This window comes from Etheostoma spectabile, chromosome 21, assembly GCF_008692095.1.
Source record: "Etheostoma spectabile isolate EspeVRDwgs_2016 chromosome 21, UIUC_Espe_1.0, whole genome shotgun sequence".
Lineage (NCBI taxonomy): Eukaryota > Metazoa > Chordata > Actinopteri > Perciformes > Percidae > Etheostoma > Etheostoma spectabile.
The window spans coordinates 15,721,359-15,737,653 of record NC_045753.1 but is presented as its reverse complement, the minus strand read 5'-3'; the positions used below and the strand labels follow the sequence as shown (position 1 = coordinate 15,737,653).

Here is a 16,295-nt window from a genome sequence, read left to right as displayed (position 1 = left end):
CGACAGCATTCTGTCCCGGGTCCCAGAGAGCCGACAGCCGAGGCCGACAGTTGCTCTCGCCATGCTGATAAGCAGTTGTATTTGCAGCAGTGTCACAGTGAAGTGTGAAAACAATATAGAATATGCAATTAAAAAGTCTTGGAAAGCGTGTAACATGTTTATTTTTGTAGTCTTGTTGTGTGTGCAGATCTTGGATTGTTATCCCTCCTCAGGAGGTCCTGCTGTTAGTTGGCAGAAACGGCTGCGTCGCTGATGCAGGTTTGATCAGATGTAGCTACGTAATATGGAACAACACAAGCATAACATTCAGAAATGAGCAAACTCCATGTAGGCTATGGCAAAATTGTTACTTTAACAGTTGTTTAACGTTTTTGATTGCAACAAATGTGGTCACGAATTTACCCGTGACTCCATCTGGAAAATTATTCGCAATATCGTAATTTTGACCCTCTGGATTTACCATTGGACACACCTCTGCATGAGACGAGACCGCATGAGACGGGACGGATGACATGGGACGCTCCAGGCTGCAGCCATACCAGTCAGAGGGAGTTGTGATCACCTGACTCCACAGAGAACAATGCTGTCTCAGCAAACGGGGACCTTCGATTGAAGCTGCCACACTTCATCGTCTTCGTCCTACGTCTCTTTGCTTTGGAGGCTGTTCTTTTCACATCAGTGGATGACTGGGAAAATTGAAGATTTCTGTTGCAATACTCAAAAGAATGAATAAACCACGTCACGCTACCTAGTAAGCTGAGCTGCAACAGATATTGGAGGGACAGTTTCCCAACCCCCCTTGAAATAGTCAGTTGATTTATGATGGCCTGCTTGTGTTCGTAGCTGCTTCTTGTGGAAAAAGGTTTTTCTTGAAGAGGTCGGGTCTCTGGAGAAAGCCAATAGAGCAGAATCATGTAGTGCTGGACGGGATGCCATACATCAGCTTACTAGGCAGGGTCCCATAACGGTACACATACACAGTTTCCACAAACAGTACACAATATACAACACAATTTAATGTAACAGCATGGAATATACATACACTGAACTAAAACCTGAAAACCAGACAGTGTCTACATTTAGAAAATTATTTAGGGGCTGCCCCTGCATTCACAATGCTGTTTCCGTGGTTACAAACAAGGCTGGGCAATATATGGATATTATATCGATATTGTGAAATGAGACTAGATATTGTCTTAGATTTTGGATATATCGTAATATGGTAAGTGTCTTTTCCTGGTTTTAAAGGCTGCATTACAGTAAAGTGATGTAATTTTTGGAACTTACCAGACTGTTCTAGCTCTTCTATTATTTACCTTTACCCCCAAGTCATTAAATCATTTCTGGAGAATATTTATCAAAAATCTCATTGTGTAAATAACATTTTGTCAAAGCACCAATAGTCAACCATACAATATCGTCAAAATATCGACATCGAGGTATTTGGTCAAGAATATCGTGATATGTTATTTTCTCCAAATCGCCCAGCCCTAGTTACTAACACATTTATTTTCTGCAAACGCATGGTTTCATATATAAAATTGTCATATCCTACAATAATTGGCAACATGGATGTGCTAATGGAATGATAATGTTCTTGGCAATGTCAGTTATTATAATGTATTATACAAACATGTTTTCACAGGAAATGTTTTTTCTACTTACTTATAAATGCTATATACTGGGAAATAAAACACTATTTTTAGTGGACAAGAGATTATGCCTCCATGCTCTGTCTTCCTGAGGAAAACTTCAAACATGCCAAATGCCAGGAAACAAACCTCATTGATTGGAGACTAAACTTTTTAATGAGCCGACGAAGGAATTCAAGTAGCAACCGAGACACAAACATGAACGGAAAGATGGCTGGAGGTAAACGGAAGAACATATCATTTGCTCCCATTTGAATTTTCTGTGGATTTTAATGAGATTTTAAAATGGCATGGTTATGTAAATAAACTGTGGACTCGAAGAGGGTTATAATTAAGTAATTATTACAGAGTAATGGAAACCTGTCAGTCAAATTGGTATTATTTAGAGCCAATGGTTCAGTATTTCTTTGTTTGTTCGACAGGCAATAGCAACCATGTGCTGTTGGTTCTGTCACCGCAGATGCAATTTGAGGAGAATATTTTTGTGATGTTTATGTTTTGAAGTGAGGGAGAGCAGTAGAGTAGAGGCTTTTGAAGTGATGCGGAGTTGTGAATTCTGCACTACATTGCTGTGTGCCAGAGTATGGATTCACGTTCATTGCGCTCACTTTAAATCTTGTGTTTCTTGGGGTGTGGACCACGGGGGATCACATTTCCTTCTGCTTCAGTTTGATGACTTGTCCGGTTTTGATATTCTCACCTTTGCATTTCACCATTCTGCTGGTGGGATTCACACTCAGAGGACGTGCTCACTTTGTTGTACAGTTTTAGTTTTAAAGTCAATTTTTTTTTAATCATGTGATTGTTGTCTTCCCTGAGAGGACATAATAAGGTGTAAATGAGGAAAGGATATAACTTTGTGGCTATTTCTGCCAATTAATATCCAATTCCATGCAAATAAGTGTGGTTAAAGCTGATTTCACAGGCACAAAACCCCTTCAATGTTTCTGTCACAGATCAAACATAGATCATTCGTTTAAATGCAAGATTTGCACTTTGCATTGTGGGATTTACAACAGCATGATCCCTGCTTTGCTTCCTCATTTAATCATGGAGAAATGAACATTGTTCTTACAGTTTAACATACTGAGAGATGCCTCTTTGAAAAGATACCCCAGCAGAGTTGCTAACCGCAACCATTTCATTAAAGCTCACGGCCTGCGTGAGGAATCTAAATTGGATTTTTTAGCTCTGTGATCGCAAGAGATTTTGAAACGGCATAAGGTCATAAAGCCTATGAATTTCTCAAGGACAGAGTAATATGCAGATTGAGCATGAAGATAACTTCCATTACAGAGGGCTTTGTGTACTATGGGGCACATCAAGCTATTATAGCTCTAAATGACAAGTAAAGTGAGAGCAGGTGCTAAGTCTATTGTGCACAGCAGCGCATAAAATTGGACGGGCTTAGGTTGGTCGGGACACAATAGTGTTTTACGTGGAGTGAAAAAAATTACTATATATCTGTTTTTTATCACAATATTGACGCTGATACCAGAGCTGATTGGAACATTTTAGAGTTGTAACTAACACTTATTTTCATTAGCATAAAACAACTTGATTACATGTTTAGTTATATTAGAATAGATTAAATATTTTTTTTAAACTGAAAAAATGCTAATCAGAAATTGAGTTGACACCTTTAAACAGTCCAAAACCCAAACATATTCGTTTTTCAATTATATAAAACAAAGAAACGCAGCAAATCCTCACATTAGAGAGCATTTTTACTTCATAAATGTCTTAAAAAAATCAAAAAAGATATAATTGCTGATTGGTTTTCTGTCTATGAAATAATCAATTCACTGTTCCAGTGCTCTAAAATTTGGCTTAAATCTAAACACACGATATTTGAATTAAAGATGCCATGACAAATGAAGAGTGACTTGGGTCAGCAGGGTGACAGACAGTAATGCATTCATGGAGCTACGCACTGTAACTTTAGATTATAGGAAGACGGCACATTGAATGACAGAGGTTTGAGGTTAACAAAGAAAATGCAGCCAATCAAATTCACATAAGAGCCAAAGTCAACCTCTGTGCAATTGATTACTTGATCAAATTACAGTAGAAATAAATTTAGCTGGACTCAAGTTATGAAGCCTGTCAAATGTTGATCTATTACATTAGGGAGACATATGGCTTTGTGTGTAATTCAGCATTCCAGCTGAATTGTCAAACTATTTGGACATGCGTCTGTTTTTCTCGGTTGTAGAAATGGAAAAGGGGGATGCTGTCTAAACTGGGCCTCTATTCCGCTGGTCTGGAGTGGGAACACAGGTGAGTCAATCTGCCCCAGAGCAGTGGCTGAGTCAAACTGGCTGTGAGGCTGATGGTGGTGGAGATTAATTGAATGGCCGGTATCCAGGTCGCTGTCTGCCTGGCTGTGCATGTGGCTGCTTGTCCCGGTTCCCAAGCTGCAATCTGTCAGTCAAAGACTGCGAGACAGCTGCTCTGTCCAGGTGCCAACCTGTGTTCCTCTGCCAAGGGGGTGACTCCACATCCTCCATTAACACTGAGTCCCATTCATTCTCAACTGGGAGAATATATAGAGCGGGAGGGATAGGAGGATTAGAAAAGAGTTGAGCAAAAAGAGGGGAAATGGAAAATGGAGACAAAAAGTTGGCAAAAATACCTGTCAATACCTGTGCTCACTCACACCTGTAAAATGGAAAATACTGGTTAATCTGGACTCTACTGATCATAACGAGGTGTTACCAAGATTAGGGCTAATGATTATTTCTCATGAAGGATTCATCCAATAAAGGCTGGTAATTGAATAATCATTCACAATGGTCTCCACAAATGCCCAGTGCCAAGGGTTATGTCTTCAAATTCCTTTTTTTTTTTGTTCAACCAACAGTTATAAAACAGCCAAAAGACACTTGTCACAATGATATAAAACAAAGTGTTTTTTGCTTATTTATTGTCTAAGTTAGCAGTTTATTTTTTTGACTAATCAACCCCATCATTTTAGCACTAAAGACATTGACAAAAACATATTCCACACTCATACATCATGTCTGTTTATTTCCCATTTTTTGGGTCAAAAAGCAAAATCATAGCTATAGCTTGGTCAGAGACAATGACTTCTGACAGATGTGACTCCTCTGTGGATGATAATTAAAAACCACTCAAATTAAAAACCGCCGCGGGGGTTTACTAGTGCTTCTCATCCTCTCAAACGACTTGTTCTATTCTACGTTTTGGCTGATTTTTGAAGTCGGAGAGTGTAATTCAGATATAAGATTTTGTAGATTTAGTATTCAGAACTCAACATGACATCATGACTTAATGTAAACGTACACACTGATTTTGTTATGCCAAGTGGCGTGTTATCTGTATGCATTTTGAGCTGTCCGCGTGTATGTCTACGCTGTATACAGCGGACGTAAACATGCATGCCACTTGGCGTGTTATCGCCGCTTGCTGTGTTATCGCGAGAAGAAAGCGACTGTTGTTTAGGAAATGTGACACGCAGTTGGGTTTAAATGAATTACAGGTGGGCTTTAGTAAACGACAGTTGAGTTTTATTATAAAATAAAACATACAAAAAAAATTGTATAGGTAAAACTACAGTAGAATGTGTACACATGTTTCAAATAACTAAAGTGAAGAATAGAATGTGTCTTGATGAGTCGCATAAAAGATAAAGAGCCAGTGTCTGGAGTATCAAAACAAATACATTTTCCACAAATCTCAATTTAAAAATAGGTTTTTGGGGAAGGGCAAGGCTTTTTTTCCATTACATTTGAACCATTTGGGAGTATGAACTGATCCGATTTAGTCAAGTCTAAAAGTTGCACATTTTGAGAAATTTGCTCACTTACCCAATGAGTCTTATGGCAAGTATGAAAACACAAACATAAAACCCAAAACATAAAAATGACGAGTTGTGGTTTTCCATGGGCTTAATGTGCTGGTACTTTTCTTGGCTGGGCCATTGACAATTTGAACTTTTGGATAGATCCAGGCTAGCTGTTTTTTCCTGTTTCCAGTTGTTATGCTAAGCTCAGTTAATTCCTCCATTCCTCATATTTATGAAGTGAATAAGCACATTTCCCAAAATGTTCAGCTATTCCTTTTAATACTGTGATCCATTTTTCTGCTGCACAATGCATACCAGCACAATTTAGTATTGTAACATTGTTACACCCTGTTATTATTCTTTCTCTTTATTTCTTTGCCCTTGTCATCCCTTTGTCATTTTCCGAACTCCCATATGTATAGGCGAAGCCAATTGGATTTCACTGGACATTTTCTTTTCATAGCTTTGAGCCGGGAGAGTCCTTTCAACCAATTAACGCAGAAAGCAACTGCCTCCAACATGAGCTGGGAGGAGGGCATGTAAAAAAAAAAAAAAAAAGATTTACAGCATTGAGAGCCAAATCCACCCTCACGTCTTATCTCATCCCCCCGGGTCTTTGGCCACCATACAGCATAGCCAAAGGCTTTATTGCCGGATAATGGCCGGTCCAAGCTGCTTTCATGGGGTAACAGTGAGATGATGCCTGCTGTGTCTGACTGTGAAAAACTGGGGCATAAAGTTCAAAGTGTGCTCAGCTTTGCGCCCCACAACACAAAGTGGGCTCCCCACAACTGCCTCACATTTTCCATACGAGAGTCAGTTTACATATACATGTCTGTTGAAGTTGTCCGTCAGCACTTTAGTGGTTTTAAGTGGAGTCATTAAAGATATTACTTGAAGGAAATCTGATGAATCGCACTCTAAACTGAAACCACATCTGTTACTTGTCCCTCCTCTCTGTTGTGCTGTTTGTTTCCACTAAACATGGGTTTCATTTTCATTTCCGCTGCATGCTTTGCATTCGCCCTGTCTGAGATTCGTGTGTGTGTGTGTGTGTGTGTGTGTGTGTGTGTGTGTGTGTGTGTGTGTGTGGGGTGTGTTGTGTGTGTGTGGGTGTGGGTGTCGTGTGTGTGTGTGTGTGTGTGTGTGTGTGTGTGTGTGTGTGTGTGTGTGTGCACTGTAGCCAGGGAATCATTTATTTTTGTTTGCGAGTAGACTGAAGACCAAAACTGCAGTCCTAAAAGATTCGCAGAGACACCTATTCTACACAATCTACATGAGTTATATTAGAGGCAGTGCAAGAATGTCTCATTCTATGTATTGAAACTTTTTAAAATTACATTTTTTTTAGTCTTTATTAATTAGCCAAGCTGACTAAGCTATTCATTGTAACAGCCTAGTGGCTGAAGTTAGAAGGTAAGTCTTTTAGGGATTTGCTGTGTATTTGTTTATTTAGAGGACATATGCCTTGAATTCCTGCCACAACTTGGCGCGAGACATGCAGACTGCATCTTGAAGATTTAAAGAGAAACTATTACCACAGGTCAAATATATTATACATACTGTATATATAATAATACTAATAATATGGCATTTTATTTAACTAACTTTCACAAAAAAAATGCATCTTAAAGTCTTTCAAACTATTTGAGATGTAGAAGAGCAGTTCAAAATAAGTCCTAAGCTGGACCATACGGAATCTGCAGATTTTAAACATGTTAAAATAATGTTAACACATCTCCACCCCAAGTAAAAGAAAAAAGTTTGGTCATAAGTATAGTCCGGTGATACTGACTTGCAAAGACAGCAGAGACTTTAAGAGACTGAAGCTTTTATTTTGACAACTTTAAGATTTGACACTTCAAACAGAATGAACTATGCAGAGTATTGCTCTTTCTTGTTTAGAAATGTAAAAGCTAGTTAGTGAAGCAACTGTATGTAATTACACGTGGAATGATGGCTTTTTTTGCTTTGATGGAGAACATCGGCGTGTGGGATCGATCAGCATTTTCGACTGTGCTGCATAGCTCGTTAGGGTGTGTTAATGGAAATATCATCTCAACAGCACGGGGCCGCGTGCAAACCTGTGAAGGACTCTTCTTGCCTGTCGATGTGATTTCTGCTATAAGAAGATGTGGATTTGAAAATTCTCCATGCTCATGTTTTTTCAATGTGGAAAATATGAAGGCTACATTTCACTGGAAACTGCTTTCTGGTCAGCGCTGATGCCCTCTTACATGTCGCCAAGTTTTTCAGCAGTCGGTACAAAAAGTCTTTAAAACATCTGCGCAGAGTTTCCTGCTCAAAAGGTCAGTGTTGTTTTGCAGCTGTAATGGCAACACAAAGTTCTTGGATGTGACAAAGGAAGCAGTTTGAGGAACTTGCTTCTTTATGAATCCAGTTAGGGTGTTTGTCTCCTTCTACTAGGCTTGTTGACATCAGCTGTGTTTTTTTTTTGACCGCTCATTGTGTTCCGAGTAAAAACTGAGGTTAAAAATGTCACCTACGCAAGATGTGAGATTAGATGGCAGCAGATCTCATTCTCTTCCTGCCAATGTGTCATTTCTAACGTCTCTGCATGTTGTGAAACAAGTGCATACTCCTATGAGTCCGCTAAAGATTGTTCAAAGTGAGGCATACAAGCACTTAAAGTGGGTTCAAGTTTGTTTACTGTACAAGAGTGCCCAATTGATTTATATAGAATAATAGGCCAAAGGAATCTCAAAGGAAAAGTTTGAGGAAAGATGAATTGACTAACAAGATACCAAAGAGGATCAAAGGAAACTTCCAAACAGCCCCAGGTAAATATCTGCATAGAGCTGATAAAGAGCCAGGTTCTGTTGCACTTGCAACCTACGCTCATGAATATTCATGAGGATGCATCCCTAATTGTTGATAATCCCATTATCAGTTTAAAGCTAAATATCACACATGGGATTGCTGATCTCGGACCTTTAAAAAGCTATCATCTATCAGCCTTGCACTCCCAACCTGAAATCTTTAATCAAACCAATGTCTTTGATTAATGATGCCGCCTAAAATGAACTCAGTGTGTTTTTATAATTATATATTGTTTTTAAAGCAGCAGAGAGGCTCAATGAACCGCCCAAGCCCTTTTTTCCACATACTTCAGATGTTGCTGCTCACCTTTTAATGAACACTAGAAGATGCTCCTTGGCACTGCTTTTCATTTGAGGGGTGTCAGCATTGAGTCTCAAATGGAAACCTTGGGAGAAATGTTTCTGTTCCAAAGGAACTTGGCTGAGGTGGAAACGTTGCCATATTGAAAATGCAATAAAGGCTTATGTAAACATTTTCCAAGTATACCTTGATCTTGCGGTACCTGCCTCTGCTTCTTTCTTTCTAAACAGAACCACTCACCGTTACAGGTCTCCACTTCAACAAAATGCTCCAAGCTAAAGAATAAAAAAACCACACTGTGGCCCATGTGCAAAACCACATGGGCCACAGTTCATGTCCGGACAGGGGCCCTTGTTGCACGTTACCCCCATATATATATATTTATCACTAAATCAGCTGATAAAAAAACACAAGCAGCAATGCAATGGCATGATGTATCAACGTTACTGGTGCCTAATTCATGATGTAATGTTGCATCTTAAATATTACATAGGTAAAGCTATAGATCCATGCTAGTGGGCCATGCTAGTTTTTCTCTCGCCAAACGTTTGCCTGACTAGGAGCATTACTCGTAGCGTAAAGATTGGCCGGAATTCTCCTTTAAGTTCCTCCACTCTTTCTGAAACAGGCTGGAGTACGCAGGGGTCCATTTCAGAAAGCAGGTTTAGTTAAACCGGCTTAGTTAACCCTGAGATGAGGGAAACTCTGGGTTTTCTGTTTCAGAAAGGGAGGTTATTTAAACCTGAGCGAGGGGTTAACTCCGGGTCGTTTCAGAAAGAGAGGTAACTTAACCTCAGAGTCAGTTACTATGGTATCTAAGCCTGTTAACCTAACCCGGTCAAAAGCATGTTTTCCTCAATAAACCTCAAGTTTCTCTGTCTCCTCCCTCTGACACAGCGCTGTTTCATTTCCTCATTCATTCATTCATTCAGTCTGTATCAGACTCATTTTACCGCAGTTTATCTGCATGAATAAAAAAATAGGGTTGGTTTATTAACCATGTTAGGCAGACTATACACTTTTTTTCTCAAAACATGGCATTTCCTTTTGACGATCCCGTTGATGAAGAAGCTGTATTACTTCGCAGGGAGTTAAACATTCGGGAGATGATATTGAGGCCATGACTATAGATGTATTTTCATTTCCTGATACTAGCCTTCCTGTTTGAGCCGTATCGTTTTTCTTCCTAGTCTATCAGTTAGGAAGCCTACATAATCTTATCCCAGCACATTCTTTGTATCACTTTACGTTTTTTTTTGCAAACGGCAGTTTTCTTTACAACATTAGTGATGTGGAACATATTAGTAAGGCCACTGTATAGCAAAGCGCTGTCCGAAGAACAACTTGCTCTGAAACGTTTTTTAATGTTGCAGTGTTCCTTGGACACAAACCAGTGAGAGCCATTTAAAAGGAGTTCCACAGGATTGCAGGTGAATTCTGTAATTGTGTTAATGATGGCTCTGCAGCCTCAGAATGGGTTTGTAGGCCTGGGACGTTTTTGCCCACAGGATGGCACCTACATGAAATAGATTATAGGCTCAATACCATTTTACTTATACTTATGATTCAATATCACATTAATACAATATATTGGAACTTAGGCATTTACTTCTGCAACATTTTTCTCCCATGCAAATTCTCTCTTTTGCAGCAGCCGCTGTGTGCATGAATATTTCCGCCGAACAGTTTGTTTGTGGTTGTGACCATGGTGAATTTTGGTATCATGGCTACATTCATGCTGCCTTTTTTAGAGTGGTGGTGCACGCACTCTGAGTGAAGCTTACTCTGAGTTGAACCAACTCAGAGTAAGCTATTTTTTTGTTTTTTATCCAGTCCTGCTTTGTTGTACATTCTTGAATACATCTTTTGCTTTAATATCATCGTTGACAGGAAAACTGACAATGATCTTTTTAATACCATTAGGCTGTTATAACACTGCCTAAGCTTGGGGTTCTGTTCAAGCATTTAAGCCTTTTGTGTGCCCGGCCTGACAATGACCAATGGTACTCCTGTAAAGCTCTCCAACATGGCTGCCACTCGCACGCCTCCAGCAGACAGAGCCAGACGCTATTATTGTAGGCAGATGCTCGGAGAGACCTCCACCTCACATTTGATTGTTTTTCAGCCCAGGAGGTTAGATAGAGGCATTATAGGCTGGATCCCTTTGAGGGAGACACACCACAGAGCGTTACGACTGCTACCTCAAAAATTGATATTTTTTTCAAACAAGCCTAGAAGCAAATCATTGCCTTTATAACCCAAAGTAAAACTGGCACTGTGGATCTGCTGAACACCTGAACTATCTGATTGAAATTGTGACCTGTGGAGACAATAACATAACTTTTTGAGATGAACTGCCCATAGAGATCTTATCAGATATGAAAAGAGTGACATCGCTGCTTTAGACCTACTATAGAAAATCATCTGAGACATACAATATGTGTGCTCTCTATTGATTCTACCAAAATATGATTAACCTCACAAATGCATACCATGAGTCAGCGTATGCTTATGGTATTAAAGGACATTAACAGGGATACATCTCATGAACTGTTTTGAATTCATCCTAATGTACACATCCACATTCAAAAGCAACTTGTAATCATGTATTAATTAGATGAAGCTGCATAAAAGCATTACAATTGCTGTTTTTCAGAAATGGATACTTAACGGTTCAATGCACAAAATGGAGATATCATGCAGCTTAGCACACAGCTGCAAAAAAAAATTACAGCTTACCAACTCTGAATTTAAATGGTGCAGTTTAACTTCCTTTTGCATGTTTTCTCTTTCTGTCACGGAGAATGTGAGAAGCTGCATCAGCTCAGTGCCAGCGAGGCTATTAGCAGCACAGGGAGTCTCAAAGGTGTGGGTGCTGGAAGAGAGTTGACATGGGGTCATCTATTTATTGCAGTCGATCGCATCAGACCAAAAGCACTTTGTGAATGCTGAGTCAGAAACTGTGTAGGGTTGATCCTAATATGTGAAGATGAAATTCGTACAGGATTTTAACCCTAGGACAAAATGGAGGGGAGAGGATTTGCTACAAAAAACATATCGATAAAGGATAAGTTAATTAAAGTCTAATCATCATGGGTAGGACTACTTAACCTGTAAACACAGTTGTTAAAGACTTCTATTGTTTTGGAAAAAGCTAAATACTGTAAGTGTTAGAAAAAACCCTGATGATGTCCTCAGATTGGGTTCGAGACTTTAAGTGTATAACAACGTGCATGTGTTACAAACTCTAGAGCATTACAATTGGAAAGACATGCATTTATGAGGCAGGAAGTCGGTTGTTTTGAGTTGTATTATGGGAAATGTAGGATTCTGCCTTTTTGTATATTGACCCATATTAGGAAAAGTCGCAATATCTTGGCCTTAGTTGCATTGACTTTTGATCTCTCGCGAGTTTCCCATCTTATAATTGTACAATATTAAATTTGTTTTACCATTTCACAATTATATATCAAGCAAAAATGCCAAACCGCTGGTTTTAGCTTCTCAAATGTGAGGATGTGTTCATTTTGTTGCTGTTTTTATGTATTTTCAATATCATTTTAAATGTAATATATATTTTTATTGTGTGTGTGTGTGTGTGTGTGTGTGTGTGTGTGTGTGTGTAAAATTTATATAATTGTAAATAACTTTAGAATGTTGGTCAGAACAAAACAAGCAACTTGACGATATCATCTTGGGCTGTGGGAAATTGTGATCAGCAATTTTCACATTTTACACACTGAACGATAAATCAGGAGATAAATTAATTTTGTAAATTTTTTGCTTCCCGATATCGATTCTGATACCTGAACTTGTGTATCGGCCGATACCGAGTACTAATCCGATACCAGTGTGTCATATATTTTATTATGTTTTTTGAAAGTAGGGTCTGCCACAAACGCACCAAACTAAAAAAGCGGCCATTGTACACTACAAGCACAATCACGCTGAACACGGCAAGATTAATGTTCGATATTAATAATATGCCCACACAATAAGCCTCCAATGAGCTGTGGGACACTGATCAGCTGATCAGCCTCAGCTGCCTGATCATCAGCAGCACACACCTGCAGAGAATCACACACACACACCTGCAGAGAACCACAAAGCACAACACGGCACGTGACAAGCTGTATACTACTATGCCTGTATGGATGTGATATGATTTCTATATTTGTTGGCGGTCTGGCTCAGGTTGAACTCTTTGTGAAACATGAACAAACAATGAACCCCACAGAACTTCAGCTATAAAGGAAAAAGAACATCAATAAACTACTTGAACGTAAATTTTCTACGTGGTATGGGATCGGTGCATAAACTCCAGTACTTCCCGACACTGATACCAGCGTTTTAGGCAGTATCGGAGGCCATACTGATACTGGTATTGGTATTGGAACATCTCTAAAAAGAATCATAGTTACAGCCCTAATCCTAGTTGCAGCCCTAAAAAATGTTTTCATAGATTACGGAACGTAAAGGTGTTCTAACACAGCTTTTACCTTGACTCAGTGAAAGGCTGACCGTTGGTTTATTCCATTGGGTTATCCTGTATTGATATTCATATTAATGATATTTCCTGTGACAATCAGGACTGGGGCCCTCCATCTTTCTTCGTCATCTTTCCGAAAAAGTCACCTCTGCTGTCACTGCTGCTGCCTGTCCAGACGTGAACCCCTGGGACACCAGCCGATGTGCCTTCCAACAATGTGCAAACATGAAAAGGCACATCAGGGTAATTGGTGCTCTCCCAGCATGCGTTGCTCAGCATAATCAGCATGTCGGTGCTTCACGGGAGAAGCTATTCAGGTCCAAATAGGTGTAAGGAGAGAAGGAGGGAGGGAGGGAGGGAGGGAGCGAGGCAATCAGAGTTCTGGCTTCACTGTCAGCAGCACAGTGAACAAGCCAAGAACGCTCTGGGAACTTGTTCCAGCTGGCTTGAAATTAAGCGCTGTCTGAAAAGTCCCCTCACACCATCACACACAAGGGTCACGGAGCCCGGACCACCGTGCCACTCTGAGCCCACTGCGCTCCCAAAAAAAACTATTCCACCTTTTTGCCCCCAATCTGTGCACGCCTGGATTTCCACCTCCTTATGGTTCCTGCATGTGGAAAAACAGTTTTCAGAGTGAATTTTAAATGTTTACTAGTTGTGGATTTTGCAGCTGGTTAAAGGTTATGAAGCAGGTGTTTTGCAGCCCTGGTCTACTCTGTGGTTTTGGACGCCATGCTTAGACTGGGATAGACTTTCTATTTAGGCGTGGATCAGTGGACTGGAGTGGATTGTCCAGAAAATTGTCGGCACATGGAGGGATTGAATTCCTTTGTCTGTCCACTAGTGGAAAACCTGGCTGTATCCATAATATCAGCAAAGATGTGGCATAATCCAAACAGGCTCTATGGAGTTCAGTCTATATAGTGTTGATACGCTCCTATGTTTAAAATAGTAGGAAGTTCTGTTATTGGCTCATACCACCAGTTTATCTGCTGATGCAGCATCATTATCTCAGCTTCCAGCAATTCTGATTCCTTCCACGCTTAAACAGCAATTGCCTCTGCGGCCCGACATATACTTAGGAGCACTATGGACGGAGACAATGGCATGTTGTTTCATTCTGAAGCCAAGTTTGAAGAGAAGCTCCAGAGGGTTACTTCTGAAAGAAATTGTTTAAAGTGCCCATATTAAACTATTCATGCTGTTTTGAGTGATACAAGTTTCTGAATGTTCTCTGCGTTCAGTCTCCGGGTGAGCTGTTCAAAATCTCCACGACTTCACTAGCTGAGACAAGGTTGCTAACCGTAGCACATGCTAGCACTAGCATGATTGCTTGTTCACTATGGCAAAACACTGCTACAACACACACAAGTTCACCATAATCTACAAAAGCACTACCTCCATGTCCCTGTTCTGCAGGTATTCTACAAGTGCCCCTCATTTAGAAGAAGTCTCCCAGCTAATCCTGCCTTGTACTGACCAAAGTTGGAGAAAGAGTTATCTAGCTGATGTGATCTTACCTAGCTACTGAGCATGTGCGACTCCCAACAAAGATAGTATAGAAGTAAGATGTCTCACTCTGAAGCTAAAACAGAGACCTAAAACACACAGGGTGAAAACAGGATTTGCAGAAATGTGCAGTACAACAAAAATATGGTGTTTTTTGAAAATCGAACCATGCAAACCTATTCTGGTACAACCTCAACATACAATTATGTACATAATATGGGCGCTTTAAGTGAGAGTTCAAATTTCAACAGTAACACACATATATATATATATATATATATATATATATATCTTTAAAGGTGCAGCCCATGTGTCATTTCATGTTAATATAATTCCTTTTGAGCATTTTGATTGTGCACGCTCTTCAAAGTCTCATTTAAAAAGTAGAAGGCTGGTTGACATCCATGTGAGCTGTGTGTCTCTCTGTGTGCAGACTGGAGTTTTGATGTTTCTCTGCTGAAGCTCTTGCATCAAGGTGACTATGGGTTGAATCTTTGATGATGAGGACTGCTACTCATTGTTTCCTGTAGGTATGTAGGTATTGAGTAGGCCTGGTACCAGATTTATTTTTATTTTTTTATACATATGTATGTATGTGTGTATATAAGCTATAGGCTTCTTTCTGGACACGTTTGGAGACCTGAACCTGTTAAATAAGAGTAAAAGGGGAAAAGCCTGCATTAAAAAGCCAACAGCGTTTGTTTTTTTTGCCTCGGGTTAAGCCCTTAGCCACAGGCTAAAAAGCTCCTGTATCCACTAGCAAAGCAGGAAAAATCTTATTTGACAACCTTTAGAGAGTTACTGATTCAATCAGGTTTTAGAGACTTTTCAATTTAGTTTATGGACTTCTTCACAGCTGCCACGCACACACGGACAAGTTAACAATCATGTCCATGTTCAAGTGCCAAGATTAAGTCCCCAGTCTGATGGACCCCTGTGGGGCAGCATTATAGAAGTGTCTCCCTCCTAACTATTTTAAGCGTTTTCCAACAGCCCGTAAACACGGCTAAATATAGGCTTGTCTGTTACTATGGACTTGGCAGGCGCTCTGAACAGTCAGAGCACTGTGCAACAAGGCCGCAGGAATTTTTGATGTTGTAATATGAAAACCAGGGGCCCCTCGTGGATGTAAACTCTGGGTAGGCCTGTCACCAAGGTGCAGACTAGCTGAGTGGAAAAGCAAACCTCTCACAGATTTCACAGGGCTGGAGGAAAATTGCAGATGGAATCGTTGCACCTCCACAGAGCTACAAAGCTACTCTTTCATATTTCATCATGTCATCATGGTTCCTATCATCTGATGCTGTTTGTTAATATGCCAGGGGACATGGAATCGCACATCTGGTTGCACACACAAATCAGATTTAGCTAATTTTGGATGAGCATTGTGGCTAAATTCCACATGGTCTGGGCACCATGATGGCATGCAGAGAGCGAGGGATTTGAAGAAGTCACTGAAATTTTTTTCCCCCAGCTTTTTTTTCTTCAATTCTTTCTTCACCTGCAACATAATTGTACTGCCATTTTGGCCAAGAAAATGAAAACCATTCAGATCTCAAGAGACCATACCAGTTAAATAAAGATCAGATTTTAAAGGCCTTGAAAAATAAGTAGTAACATCTTCAGGATTTCTCTACAGTAGTAAATATTCACGGCTAAATAAGCAACAATAAAAAAAAACATCCTTAGGTAT

The 16,295-nt window shown here is 39.9% G+C and overlaps 1 long non-coding RNA gene across 1 annotated transcript; it reads right to left on the bottom strand.

Annotated features, from left to right (window-relative positions):
• Window positions 1–4,948: 4,948 nt before the first annotated feature.
• On the bottom strand, window positions 4,949–15,865 carry LOC116670811 (uncharacterized). The gene is made up of 3 exons (XR_004327130.1): window positions 15,854–15,865; window positions 12,729–12,731; window positions 4,949–5,077 (listed from the first exon to the last, which is right to left on the bottom strand). It is a non-coding gene; the product is annotated as an uncharacterized LOC116670811 (long non-coding RNA).
• Window positions 15,866–16,295: the final 430 nt, after the last annotated feature.